This window comes from Nicotiana attenuata, unplaced genomic scaffold, assembly GCF_001879085.1.
Source record: "Nicotiana attenuata strain UT unplaced genomic scaffold, NIATTr2, whole genome shotgun sequence".
In the NCBI taxonomy this organism is placed as follows: Eukaryota; Viridiplantae; Streptophyta; class Magnoliopsida; order Solanales; family Solanaceae; genus Nicotiana; species Nicotiana attenuata.
This window is the reverse complement of record NW_017673309.1, coordinates 22,999-37,675: the sequence shown is the minus strand read 5'-3', so window position 1 is coordinate 37,675 and position 14,677 is coordinate 22,999. Positions and strand designations below refer to the sequence as shown.

The following is a 14,677-nucleotide window of genomic DNA, read 5'->3' as shown; positions in this document are numbered from 1 at the left end:
ACTTTAATATAATCACTTAGTTTTATTATATTTTAATATGACTTGATGTGTGGATCCAACCCGAGCAAGTTTTGTCGTGTTTGTTACCTTTCATCTCAAGCTTTGTTGTTTTTCAGTTCTGCGTTACAATCATATTCTATTGTCCACTAACTGAACGTACCATTGCCTCTATAATTCATACTATCAGTTCTATCTAAAAACCTAAAATCAATTTTAATCTCATTTAATAGTACAGTAGACACTGCAATTTTAACAGATCAAGATAAATTTTAAATTCAAAACATCTTTTGAAATATTAGGAGTCTACTCGAGTTATTTGGTGGCTACTCCACCCTAACCCTAATTCATGCCTATAAATAAGGCTACATATGTCCATCAAAGAGGATCTCAGCAATTCCATGAACTCTCGGAATATTCATTATGAGATCAAAGACGTATCAAATATGTCTTGCTTAAAGTCCTACATTCGAGAAATACGCCGCTAAGGGCCTCAAATCACGTAGAATAAATCGGAGGGAAGAATTAAAGGAAAAATTGGAGGGAAGAATCAAAGGATAAACATAGTTGTAACCTACAATGTTTATCAATAAAATCTTTTTTTCTTTGTAGTTGTTTGTGATTGCAGTTTTATTTTTCTTTGCATAAAGTTGTTGCAAACCTTACCACCTAAGTTTCAAATACCATTAAGTAAAATTAACTTATAACAGTTATACTAATTATCTGCTTTCTAGAGTTAAATTACTCCTATTTCATGAGTCTCCAGCTTGTTTTTTTTATTTTATATTTAATTATTCGATATTCGCAACTCACTGGGCTGAATAATTCGAATACGTGCATGCAGTGATTGTTTACCTCTTCGGTTGTGCTTGTTCAGAACTTTTTAGATTTTTTTGGGATTTTTACATAGCTATATACTATTTGAAACCATATTACGAAAAATGTTCATGTTTTAGTATTTACCCGACCTAAACACATTTTAGTTACAAAATATATACAATCCACCTTAAAAGGCTCACAATCTATTATTAGTGCCTTCAATCAAGGGATTTAGTTATAATCCGTGCGAATTGTATTATTCACTTCCATCTTTGAGCTGTCTTCTTCTTCCATGAGGGTGAAACCGTTTTGCATATGTGAATTATGCTGTTTTATGTGCTTCAATCAAGATTAAGAATAAAATGAAACACATTTCCAGGTAACATAGCTCAACAAGGCTCATAAATAGCCTTTTCTTCATTAGAAATTAAAGCTGTTCCAGAGCATGTACTGTAGTCCACCATTGCCTTAAAACTCCTTTTCAACTTTTACACAAGCAATCATATCTAGGTTAAAATTCAGAAATACCATAGTCTATTCTATATAGCAATAAAAAGTTTGCCAATAACAATAGCAAATTCACTTGAGCTAGCATTTTGCTGAAACACCAGCTAACTAATAGTATTACAAAAACCCTTTAAAGATACAATTTTTACCCATTAATTGAGCTTAACATGTTCAAACAAGAATTGTACAGTCAACAAAGGTCAACCAACTTTAACATTTACTCAGAATTAAGACATAACCAAAGAACCACATAATACATGAAAACTACACACCGGATTATAGAACCCACCTTTATATTACTATGAAGCTTTATCTTTTATAGCAAAACCAAAGCTGCTTTTTGAGCTGCTACCACTCAAATCCTTCCAAAAGCCTAGCAAAATCCTCATAACTTTGTCATTAAAAAAAAGACAGAATGGCCTAAATGGCACCTATACTAGTGTCACTTTATCGTGCCGATCCTCCTACTTCACTCTTTTTCATCCCGACACTTCTATGCGTTCAAAACTATTATCTTAAACCTTTCTGACTGTTGACCTTGCTTATGTGGTATAGATAAAGCTGAGGTGGATAAAATGTTCGGTACACTCAGTGCAAAAAACGCATGAATTTGTGATTCTAATTTTTAGAAGAAAAAATTGAAATAAAAAATATATAAAATAATAGAAAAGTAAAAAGTAAAACAACACCCAACTTATCTTCAAACCCACACTTGAAGACCCATTCTTCTTCAAAACCAGTCATGTCCATACGTTGCCGTCGCTTCCTTCCACCACCATCTTTGCCGCCGTCGCCTCCTTTTCCTCTTCTACCATCACTTCCAACATCTTCTCGCATATACCTCCAATTGTCTATACCATTTCCCCCCAAATCAGACCCATAAATCACATAAAATAAAATAAATTTGAATCATACCCACTTCTCAAAAATAATTCTTGAATTTTCAGTAAGTTATTTTTTTCAATTCACTTTCTTCTCTATATTGTATTTCTCTTTCCAAGCAATTTCTTCAATTCTTGTGTAATTGGTATTTTTATTCTCAAGATTTCTGATTTGTTTCTCTGTTTGCAGAAGGATAGGGATCTTAAAATTGAGAATTCTGGATTTGTTGTTGTTTACAATTGCTGTTGTTGGGCCTGTTGATCGTAACTGTTTGGGTTTTTATCCATGCCGTGGAGGTTGTGTTTCGGTGGTTAAAACTGGGTGGAGAGTTCAAAATTGTAGAAAAGGAATGGAGAATCTGAAAATGGTAGAAAGTTTGGAACCGGCACAACATTTGCTAACCATGTAGTATATCGGACGACCCTGATCATATTTGCACTTAGTTGCTTCGTGATTTCTTATTTATTCTTATCAGTCATGTCTATCATAAACTACCTTTGTTTTTGTTGGATTGGTGGAAAATTAGGGTATGTGGGAAGCTTATGGACCACTAAGTCGGCACTCAAACCCGGCATGTCATCATATGACCAAGCAAATACATCTCTATACTCGAACAAAACTTGAATTATGGCATCTCTCGTCTTTTGTTCAGTATGAATGCTTATTTTTGTTTCTCTGGTTTCTTCAGGACTTCCAAGGTTAATTGCCTCAGTTTCATTTAAGTTAGGCTTAGGCTTATTCTCAAATTGATTCAATTCCCTTTTTATTTTCTTAAGAGCCTCATCTTCATCATACTCAACTTCTTGATCCATTATTTCGAGATTAGATAACTTTTTAAGTACTGGGCATGAATTCTGCGTGCATGTCATGTTTTTAAAGCCAGCATTAACGAAACTGAAAATGATAAGAAATTAACAAAAATTAGGGAAAGGAAAAGACAGAATTCTACTATGAAACTAGAACTTCATTTCATTGAATTTGAAAGGATAGAAGGGTTAACATCAAAGCAAAGCAATTAAAATAAAATATCTGGATTAACCCTGAAAATAATCCAAATACAGAAAAAGCAACAAAACAGGCTACCAAGACTCCTTCCTGATGGGAAGAGGAGTTGCTTCCCAGTTGTTGAGCGAGGTTTCTGGACCAATCAACTGAACACTTGCACGGCTAGGGCCCTCACCAACTTGAACCATATTGATCTCATTGAACATCTCCTTGAGACCCTGACAAACTTCATCAATGTCATCCTGAGTAGAATGGTTTTGGACTTCTTCAAATTGTGGCTTGACAAAAGAGTAAGTAATGTGAGGGAGTGGTTTGGACAAATTCCAACCATTCTTTTTGCGGGCCTTGGCTTTGTTTATGTCAGCTGATGTTGGTTTAAAACCCAAGCCAAAGGTATCTTTCTTCGAAAAGGGAGCAATGGGGTTCATAATTCCCTGCAGAGAGGATCCTAATCCTTTTCCTGGTTCATAGCCGCTCCTCAACATCAGCGAAGCTACCATCATAGATGTGGCTGAAAGGCGGGGATGCAGAATTGGTTTTCTTTCTTCCACTTGGTCCACCTCAATCACCTCAAATGCTTGATATATGATAGATTCACATCCTTCCATGGCCTCGATACATGGAATGGAAGGGTCTTTATAGGCGGATGAGTCGTCCTCCCCATGAACAACAATTTCTTGCCTGTCATACTCGAATTTGACCATTTGATGCAGGGTGGATGGTACAGCTCTGGCCATATGGATCCACGGCCTTCCCAGAAGAAAATTATAGGAAGTTTTCATATCCGACACTGGAAAGACAATGTTAAAATCAACCGGGCCGATTGTCATGGTGAGTTCGATTTCCCCAATAGTGTCTCTTCTTGAACCAACAAAAGCTATGATGCTGACACTACTAGTTCGAATTCTGTTAGTGTCAATGTTCAGCTGTTGCAGAGTAGAAAGAGGGCATACATCTACACTTGAGCTTCCGTTAATCATGACTCTTTTTACGTAATGCCCTTCACATTTGACCATAAGATGCAAAGCTTTATTGTGCCCAGCCCCTTCCTCAGGCAAATCATCATCGCTAAAAGAAATTCTATTCACTTCAAAGAATCTTTCGGCCATTTTTTCTAGCTGATTCACCGTTGTCTTTTCTGAGACATATGCCTCGTTCAAAGTTTTGATCAACACACGGCGATGCTTTTCCGAGTGCAAAAGCAGAGATAACAAAGATATCTGAGCAGGGGATTTCCTTAGTTGGTCAATGATTGAGTAGTCTTGCATTTTCATCTTCTTAAGGAATTCCTCCGCTTCTTTTTCTGCAACGGGTTCTTTCACTGGCAAGTGACTTTCCCTGGCTTGCTTAGCTTTTATCAATTCCTCTGGTGAATAGCACCTTCTAGAGCGGGTCAAGCCCCCCATTTCATCTGCTTTTTTAAATATCTCTTTTCCTTTATATGTCATGACAATCTTGTTATAATTTCATGGAATAGCTTTTGTGTTTGTCACTGGGAATTGTGCAACAGGTCGGATCACAACTGACTCTGTTATATTTCTCAAACCATTATTCAAAACGATCTTTTGAATGCCCCCAGGGATGTAAACTTTTGGCCCACCCAATTGAACCTCAACCTTTTTTGTGCTTCCAGGGACATAGAGAATCGTTTTTCAGATCCTGCCAAGTTTGAACTAGAACTCACACCTTTCACAATCAACGGTGCCAATGGTGGCAGGCTTACTATCACTTTTGGCTCTTGCCCTATGGTTCCAACAACCATCTCTGTCTTGCCAGACTGCTTATAATCCCGATCATCATAAATCATCCCAAATAAAATGTGTATTATCATTAGCTGGGAGCGGATTGTTTGTGATATTAGGAGTATCCTCATTATTTGTTACCACAATTGCCTTGGGTGTTAGAGTGATACTTACATCTTGCATTTGAGTCAAAACCTTTTGAATTTGGATTCACATAACGCGGCATGATAGGTTCAATCAACTTCAACTGCATCAACTTTCGAAATAGGATTGTATACGATTCTCCAATTGGGGTGAACTCTCTCTTTGGCTCCTGTTCTCTCACATATTCCTGTCGGGGACGCGGATTATATGGCATCTGAAAATTCGGGCGGAGTTGACGGGAGCCTTGAGGAATCGGTGCCCTCCATTGTCGATGATTGGGAGGCCTAGCATAAGCCTGAGCATTAAACACTGTGTATTGTTGTGGGGGAACTGAGTACCGGGGACCCTGAGGCGGATAGTAATGTTGAGGAGAATTGGATTGTCCTTGTTGGAACTGCACATAAGAAGGAACTATTCCTCTTTGAACTCCCCCAAACCCAGATGCCATCATGGATCCTTCCTCCTTCTTTTTTCGATTTCTGAAACTGCCTGACTGGTTTTGAATTGCTTGCGTGGTCGCTTTAAGGTCTGACTGACTTACAATTTTGCCCAACTTCATGCTATTCTCAACTATTTCCCCAATCTTAATCGCCTCAGCAAAAGGTTTAACAATGGTGGCCAACATATAATGGAGGTAATCAGGATCCTGAGCTTGGAGAAAATAGTCAATCATTTCTGCCTCTTTCATTAGTGGTTTGACCCTAGCAGCCTGCTCTCTCCACTTGATCGCATATTCTCTGAAGCTCTCTGTTGGTTTCTTCTTTATGTTGACGAGAGAGGAGCGGTCTGGAACTATATCAATATTGTACTGAAACTGTTGGACAAAATCTTGAGCCATGTCGTTCCAAACATGCCAGTGAGATATGTCTTGATCTATGAACCACTCTGACGCAATTCATGTCAAACTTTCCCCAAAATAAGCCATGAGTAATTCTTCTTTGCCTCCCGCCCCCCTTAATTGGTTACAATACCTCTTCAAATGGGCAACGGGATCACCATGCCCATCATACTTGTCAAAATTGGGGGTCTTGAAGCCAGGTGGCAAATGAACATGGGGGAACATGCATAGATCGTTAAACGAAACACTCTTGTGGCCTCCCAAACCCTGTATGTTTCTCACGGTTTGTTCCAGGCTCTTCATTTTTCTAGTCATTTCCTCTTGTTCCATATTCTTGTCGGGCTTTTCGATCTCAACGGGGAACATGTTCTGAGGAGTATGCTTGTATGAATCTGGAACCTTGACAGTCAGTTCTGGAGAGTAATGTTAGGCATCATGAGCATTCAGTTGTGGATCATTGTTGAGCTTTTGAGCGAGAGCCGGTTGAGGAACGGTGAAAGTAGGGATAATGGGTACAGTATGTTGGTCATTTCTGAGGGGTGCGGTTGAAGGATGTGGAATGGAGGTACTGGGGATAGTGGGAAGGTAAATGCTCGGACTGAATCCAGGTTGGTACAATGGGTTACTTGTTATGGAGATGACCGATGGGCACTTGATTTGCAACTGACACATTATGAAGATTATCCGAAGGTCCTATAGGTAGTGGGGGCGTTGCCTGTCCATTCGACCAAGCTCGGTACATCTCTGCTAATTGTTGCTTCAACACTCTTACTTCTTCAACCAGTCCCGAACCTTGTTTGACCAATTGTCCATGGACATCATCATTATCTAACTCATTCTCACTGTTGTTTGCCATTCTACCTTTTCCTTTAGATCTCGTGTTGTAAGGGTGAGTCGCCAGTTTGAACCACAAACCAACCACCTCTGTTTAACTTTATCTTTTTGTGACAAACAACAAACGTGTTAGAGTTAGACATTTTGCAGATATTAATCACACATTATATGTCATGCATCTAATGCCATTTTCATTTAAAATGAGCTTGTAAGGCTTCATGCTTCATCCCGGCTTATTGATTTATTTCCTCTTGAATTTAACGCTCTCTTTTTATTATTTTTTTTCTCAATTTTTTTTATGATTAATTATGACTATGATCGCATCCGATGAGGATTGCCTACGTATCATGATGCCAAATCAAACCATTACATAGTTCAGGGGAAAATAATAACAATTTTGATAATAATTTTTTTTAATAAAAATAAAATAAAATAAAACAAACTAAAATAATTTTCATTCATTTTCAGTAAAAAAAATTTATATACAATGAGAGAAAATGAAATATATATAGAATCTGACTCTACTAACTCTAATGACATAAACATGACTGGAATAAAACAAACTTTGATAAGAATAAAAGACTCCAAATATAAAATTAAAATGCGACAAATGAAAATGACACTAAGAACTAATTGACTGCACTAAAAATTTAATCTTCTATGGTCTTCTTGCTTAAACTGATATCATCAATGGTCTGCATCTCTTGGCCTCCACTCTCCCCCCAAAGTCTCGTACAAATTTTGAAACACTGCTGGCAACTGTGGGACGATGGCACGTGCCTGTTTACCAACTTTCTCATTGTTTAGATGGCGATGATCATGATGAATATATGCTGCTTTTTCTGCCAATTGAAGTACTTGCTCTCTAGCTTGCCCCATATTCACGTGACAATTCTGCAACCACATCTGGGTAGTGTTGAGGGCGTTCCCCATCTGAGCCTCCCGTCCCTCATATTCTTCAATGCGACGGTTTAGCACATATAACGACCCGGCCGGTCGTTTTGAGAATTTAAGCTCCATTCAGCGGTGTAAGGTCTGGAACAGCTTCATAATACGAGTATCAACTTACGTGCATGGTTGAATTCAGTTAACGGATGATTCAGAGTAAAATTGGAAGAAGGAATCTAGTTTTAGGAGTTTAAGAGGTGAGAATTTGACCGAAATTGGACTTTTGAGTAAACGGCCCAAGAATGAATTTTTGATGATTCCAACAGCTTCGTATGGTGATTTTGGACTTAGGCGCTCGTTCGGATTATGTTTTGGAGGTCCACAGCTAATTTAGGCTTGAATTGCCGAAAGTTGAATTTTTAAAGTTTCCGGTTCGATAGTGAAATTTTGATCAGAGGGTCGTAATGGAATTCCGGAAGTTGGAGTAGCTCCGTAGTGTTCAATGTGACGTGTGTGCAAAATTTCAGGCCATTCGGACGAGGTTTGATAGACTTTTTAATTGAAAGCGTAAATTGAGAGTTTTTGGAGTTCTTAGGCTTGAATCCGATGTTAAATTGGTGTTTTGAGCGTTCCGAGGGTTGGAACAAGTTTGAATGATGTTATGGGATATGTTGGCATGTTTGGTTGAGGCCCTGAGGGCCTCGGGTGTGTTCCGGATGGGCTACGAGTCATTTTCCCTTATTTCTGAACTGCTGTTTCTGGTATCTGATATCCTCCTTCGCGTTCGCGAAGCCCCTCCCGCGTTCGTGAAGTGTCTCTACTGGTCGCCTCATTTTCCTTCTTCGCGTTCGCTTAAAAAGCCTCGCGTTCGCGTAGCTCTGTCTCTTCATTCATCGCGTTCGCGTCAGTACATCGCGTTCGCGTACTTATGCCATCCCACCCTTCGCGTTAGCATACTAGTTCATGCGTTTGCGAAGAGCAATCTCTGGGCCATAATATTTTCCTTCTTCGCGTTCGCGTGCGTGCTGTCGCGTTCGCGAAGCACATCTGGGCAGCCTTCATTTTTCTTCTTCGCGAACGCGATACTTCCTCTGCGTTCGCGATGCTTTAATATCTGCTCAGAATATAAGTTATCCAAATCGAGGGTTAGGCCATTTTTAACATTTTTGGAGTTCTAGAGCTCGGTTTTGGGCGATTCCTTGTGGGTTTTTCAAGCAAAACATTTGGGTAAGTGTTCTTAACTTAGAATTGATTATATTCCATGAATTTGTCTTCATTTTTATCATTTAATTTGTGATTTTAGTTGATTGAAAATGTTGGTTTTTGAAGGAAATTCCTAAAACGAAAAGTCGTGATTTGAGGGGCCAAATGGCATCGGAATTTAATAAATTTTGTTTGGTTGAACTCATATTGGAATGGGTATTCGGATTTTGTAAAATTTGTCGGGTTCCGAGGTGCAGGCCCGGGGGTCAACTTTTGGACCAATTTTTAGATTTTGTTAAAGATTGAAACTTTATGATCCGGAATAGTTTCTTATGTGTTTTATTTGTGCTTTGAAGTTAATTTGGTTAGATTTGAGCCGTACAGAGGTCTTTTCACCCGAGAAGTGCATTTTTGAGCATTGGTTAGTCGTCTTTGAGTTAACTATCTTGCCTAACCTTGTGTGGGGGACTTTCCCTTAGGACTCGAGTCTTCCATGCTAATTGTAGTCCGTGCACGCGAGGTGACGAGTGTGTGCTCGGGCTTATTTGTGGGAAAAATTTTCTTTAGGGTTCTTAGGTCCTTATGTTCATCGTATGGGAAGTATTCTGTTATGATTGAGTTATCTAATTGCATAATTTACCTCTATATGCTCTATACGATGTTGTTAGCTTCCTCTAACTCTTACCTATTACTTGACCTTAATTGCCTTAACTGAATTAGCTGTTCTGTTGTTGTTTTGTTAAGGTTATTGTGTTTTTCTTAGTTTCTCCGTGATTCTCTTGTTGCTATGTAATCATACTCTTGGTGGTGACACTTTCTTGTGATTGGATTGTTGGATTGTTATTGATTCCCTTGCCGGGATGCTATTGTTCATATTTGTTGGCTCGAGATACCAAGAGATCCCCAGCACATATATTGAGGATACCAAGAGATCCTCGAGATACCAAGAGATCCCCAGCACAGATACCAAGAGATCCTCGGGATACCAAGAGATCCCCAGCACATATATTGAGGATACCAAGAGATCCTCGGGATACCAAGAGATCCCCCGCACATATATTGAGGATACCAAGAGATCCCCAGCACATATATTGAGGATACCAAGAGATCCCCAGCACATATATTGAGGATACCAAGAGATCCTCAGGATACCAAGAGATCCCCCAAGTATTTACGTTTGGGACTACGGGACGGAATCCCGGGAGATCCCCTGTCGATATTCTGTGAGTGTAAAAGCACGAAGGTTGATGCCGTGCACTTTCTGCTTGCTGTGTGTAATCGTTGTTATTAATTCAAGTGTTTTAACGGGTTAGATTCCCTTGCTGCTGTGATTCTTTGTGTTGGAACCCATAGTGTTGTCAATACCTCGCCGTATATATACTTATATATATTTCAATACTTCAACCTCAATAATCTCTACATTTTTGACTCAATTAATTTCTCAACGAAATTTTCCTTAAATCGTCTGAGGTTGTATCCTACTTAAAAGGAATTTCTACTAAGATGTAAATTATTAAATCCCATGGTAAAGGTAATAATTCATTCGATATTGTATTCTAATTAAAAACGGTACTCCCTTTATTCAAATGACTTCTAAAAATAACTTCGTCTTTTCTCGCTGGCTTTCCAAATTAGTTTAGAATTTGTAATTTACTTATATTAGGTAAATGAGACTTCTTGAACATCTTGAGTGCATTTGTACGGACATTATGTATTGTATAGTATGTGGATTTCTCTTATTAAGAGTGAGATGGAAAATATGGGAGCACAAGGTGCCATGTGTGTTGAAGGTTCGGAAGTTGAGATTTATGATATGAGAAACCGAGGATTTGAGATGGTCGGGATTGTGTATTAGGCATGATGTGAGTGATCGAGTTGGCTTTGCCTTCGTTATTTGGATACATTCTTACTTGTCTCTGTTCCTATTATGTCAGTGTTGATTTACTTGGTTATCTGATTTACTTGGTGTCGTTCGTTACTACCCGTGTTCTCCCTTTATTGTTCCTATTGTTTGTAAATTGATTTTCTCTCCGCTGTTGATATTACCCCGTTATCTTTATCTCGATATTTTATTATCATATCCTGTTCATTTCATTTGACCAGTAGGTGTCTTGACTGTTCCTTGTCACTACTCCACCTAGGTTAGTCTTGATACTTACTGGCCACCGCTGTGGTGTGCTCATACTACACTTTTGCATATTTTTTTGTGTAGATCCAGGTATTGTTCGCTAGTAGCTGTGCGGATCCTTGCTGAGGTGACTCAAGGTAGCCCTGCTGCTGCGTTCGCAGGCTTCGGAGTCACCTTCCTATTTTATATTCTCACTGTTGTACTTATTTCCATACGGTTGTGTTTAGAAATGGTAGCGAAACTCTGTAGAGCTTATGACTTGTACCAGCGTGTTTTGGGAAGATGTTCATTGAATAAAGGATTTATTTCAAAAGAATTTTAGATGTTATTATTTATTGTTGTTTTTCCGCAAATTATTAGGCTTACCTAGTCCTTAAGACTAGGTGTCATCACGAAACCCAACAGAGGGGAAATTGGGTCGTGACATGTTGGTATCAGAGCTCTAGGTTCATAGGTGCTAGGAGTCATAAGCGAGTTTAATAGAGTCTTGCGGATCGGTACGGAGACGTCTGTACTTATCTTCGAGAGGCTGCCGAACTATTAGGACAATCTCACTTCCTTCATTCTTATCGTGCGAGCTTTTTGATCTTGGAGTTTGAACTTTTATCCTTCCATTCTCTCACCGGCGGTGAGGACACGAGCTGCGATTATCGATGACGCTGCTTCCGGAGCAGGTATCGCTAGAGGCAGAGACTGACGAGGAGTACGTTCTGCAGCTAGACCACACTCAGGGCAGTGAGTTTTCATTGGTCAGGTTCTAGGCGTCATGGCGACACAATTTGTGGTTCCAGTTCAGCCCATGGTCAGGGCAGCAGCATCCGAGGGAGAGCAACTTAGAATTTGCAAGGTTCAAGAAAGAGTGACCATCCTGCATTCAGCGGTTTGACTTAAGAGAGCACTATGGGTTTCATAGGGGAGTGTCATCGCATTATCAACACTATGGGTATTGCAGAGATGAGTGTGGTTGCTTTTACTACGTTCCAGATTGACGGAGCGGCTTATCAGTGGCGGTGGACATATGAGTTGGGTAATCGGCCGATGCAGTTTCACTTACATGAGTGTCACACCTCCTTTTTCGCTTACTACACCCCGTGAAGGGTATAATAAAGGAGTTTTTCCAATTAAAGGATAATCGAAACGGGATTCGTTTATTAAGAAGTTCAGAGTCGCCACTTGGGAGATTTATGGTGTCCCAAGTCACCGGTTTGAATCCCGAATCAAGGAAAAGGTTTGACTCTGTTTAACAGTCGCAAACCAGAAATCCGGGTAAGGGATTCTGTTAACCCGGGAGAAGGGGTTAGGCACTCCCGAGTTCCGTGGTTGTAGCACCGTCGCTCAACTGCTATATTCGGCGAAATCTGATTTTAATACATGTTATCCTATTGTGCAATTTTAAAAATTACTTACCGCTTTTAATTAAAATTTATTAAGAAAGTGAACGTCGTTTAAAAATGTGTTTTTGGATCACGTCACATGAAATGCACCCGGATCCTCGACACATTTTTATTCAACGTTTTGGGATTTGGATTTGGGTCGCATGAAATGCACACCCGAATTTAGGAAGGTAAAATTATTAAAGAACGCGCCTAAAGCGACTAACGTGTTATTAACTTTGCGGGAGGCCATGAAAATTCGCTAAACGGCACGTCCCGAATTCTAAGTATTTTAATATAAGTTGTTAATGAGGGCCCCGCAGTTTGTGCGTTTGTTTGGCGAGGATCGTCTCATTTATTATTTAAAAGGCAAACCTAAAGCAACTACAATTTTCTACTTAATATTGTCTCTAAAAGGGCCTGGTTGATTAGTATTGTGACATTCGGCTTCAAGTTCAAGTCCGAATTCAAACAAAAGGGAGGAACCTCTTAGTTTGAACCCGCTACCTAACTCGAAAGCCCAAAATCACATTATGTTGAACTATGGATTGACACCCCTAAGCCAAATTTGAATTAATGGACCACACGAGTATGACTACGACCAATCGCCGCAAACAGGCCCAGACGTCAGCCCCTAGAAAGGAAATTATTTGGGCCTGGTGTAAACAGAAAACAGGCCCAGCGGGCTGTAATGCTTCAAACCACCATCAAACCAACACCATGATAACAAGGAAATGCAATTAGAGGAATTAATAATCTAAGCAGAATGTAATGTCAATTATACGGGTATTATCGTTAATGGGTTAACTAAAGTAACTAAAACAAGAATGGTGATGCCTATCGATTTGAACCCACAGCGTGCCATATATCAGCCATAGTCTAACTCTAAACCAATTATGAAATTTAACAGAACTGAGCCCTTGAACAAGTTACCAATTAACAAGACTTATGAGCCATTTTCAAAGTGATTGTAGCATTGTTTGAGACAACTACACCTTAACTGCTTTTGATTCATGATTTGAATTAGCATATGACAATATGAACATCAGTCTCAAACTTAATTCAAAACTAACACTACTAAACACATGAGTTACTACTAAACGTTTATCCTGCTAGATTAAACATGGACAAGGCCTACGCGTTGCTTTCTATCCAGTTTCCAGTTATTAAAACAAACGAGGATCATAAATCCCAAAATCCTTTTCCTGTTTCAACTACCTTCTGATTTCGAAGCTACATCTACTCAAAGCGAAACTGATTTACCATATGGCTAATGAATACTCGCTAGTTTGACAGTCTCTCAGTCAGTCCAGTTATACAGTTTATAACAAATTCTTTTTTTTAGAGAACTAAAAAAAAATTACAAATTAAGAGTGTACTCAAACACACATCTCCCAGGAAACAAATGGATAAGTATTTCATTTCATCATTTCTTTTCACAGCTTCATCAAAACATGATTCGAAGTTGTACCTGGAAGTGCAAAGTAACAAGAGGAAGAGAGAGGTCAGCAGCAGTTCAGCAAATCAGAGCTCACACCAGCGAATATAGGGCCAATATCAACTCAAATTAAACCGCAATACCCAGGAAGGAGTAACAGGGAATCCACAACAACAAATCAACCAAAAACACACTTGTTTGACCTCAAATTTACTCGAAATTGAACTAGAAACCCTTTGAAAACTTCAGCAACTAGAAGGGATGAGAATTAATGCATAGAACTCAAAATTAACCTAGAAAATGCTATGTAATAGTGTTTTTTTTGGATTTTCTACTGTATTTTCGTTTATTTTTGGATTTTCTAGAGAATTTTGAATTTGAAATTCAGATTGGAGCTAATGAAGGCTTGTGAAAGTGGAGGAAATTTTCAGAGCTTCCAAACTTATCTTCTAAGGCAAGAAATGATGCCTTTTATAGGCCAACGCCTAGGGCAACCCTTGCAAGTTTTACTTTGCACTTTAGTCCCCCTTTTTAGCTTAAAAATCCCTTATTTATTGACTTGTTACCCAATTCACACCATTATAATTTTGAAATTACAAGTAGAACCCCTTCTAGGTGCTTCTAGGGGCTTCTGATTTAAGTTGCCAAAGATTCCTTAACTGAAAATATCCAGTATGCCCTTGATTACCCGTAAATATTACCTAAAATTATTAACCTAGGTTAGACTAAACCCAACCCAACTATACCAACCCCTTTAACTTGGTCATTGCTGACCATGGCTAATTTCAAGGGCCTTGGATTATTCAGCAACAGCCAAACGACATTCAAACAAAACCCCAAAATTGGAATGCAAATCCAACACTCTAATTTTCAAGCTTG

General features: G+C 39.0%; 1 long non-coding RNA gene across 1 annotated transcript; it reads left to right on the top strand.

Moving 5' to 3' along the window:
- The first annotated feature begins 1,260 nt into the window (after positions 1-1,260).
- On the top strand, positions 1,261-2,856 carry LOC109216023. Its single transcript, XR_002066442.1, has 2 exons — positions 1,261-2,269; positions 2,395-2,856. It is a non-coding gene; the product is annotated as an uncharacterized LOC109216023 (long non-coding RNA).
- Positions 2,857-14,677: the final 11,821 nt, after the last annotated feature.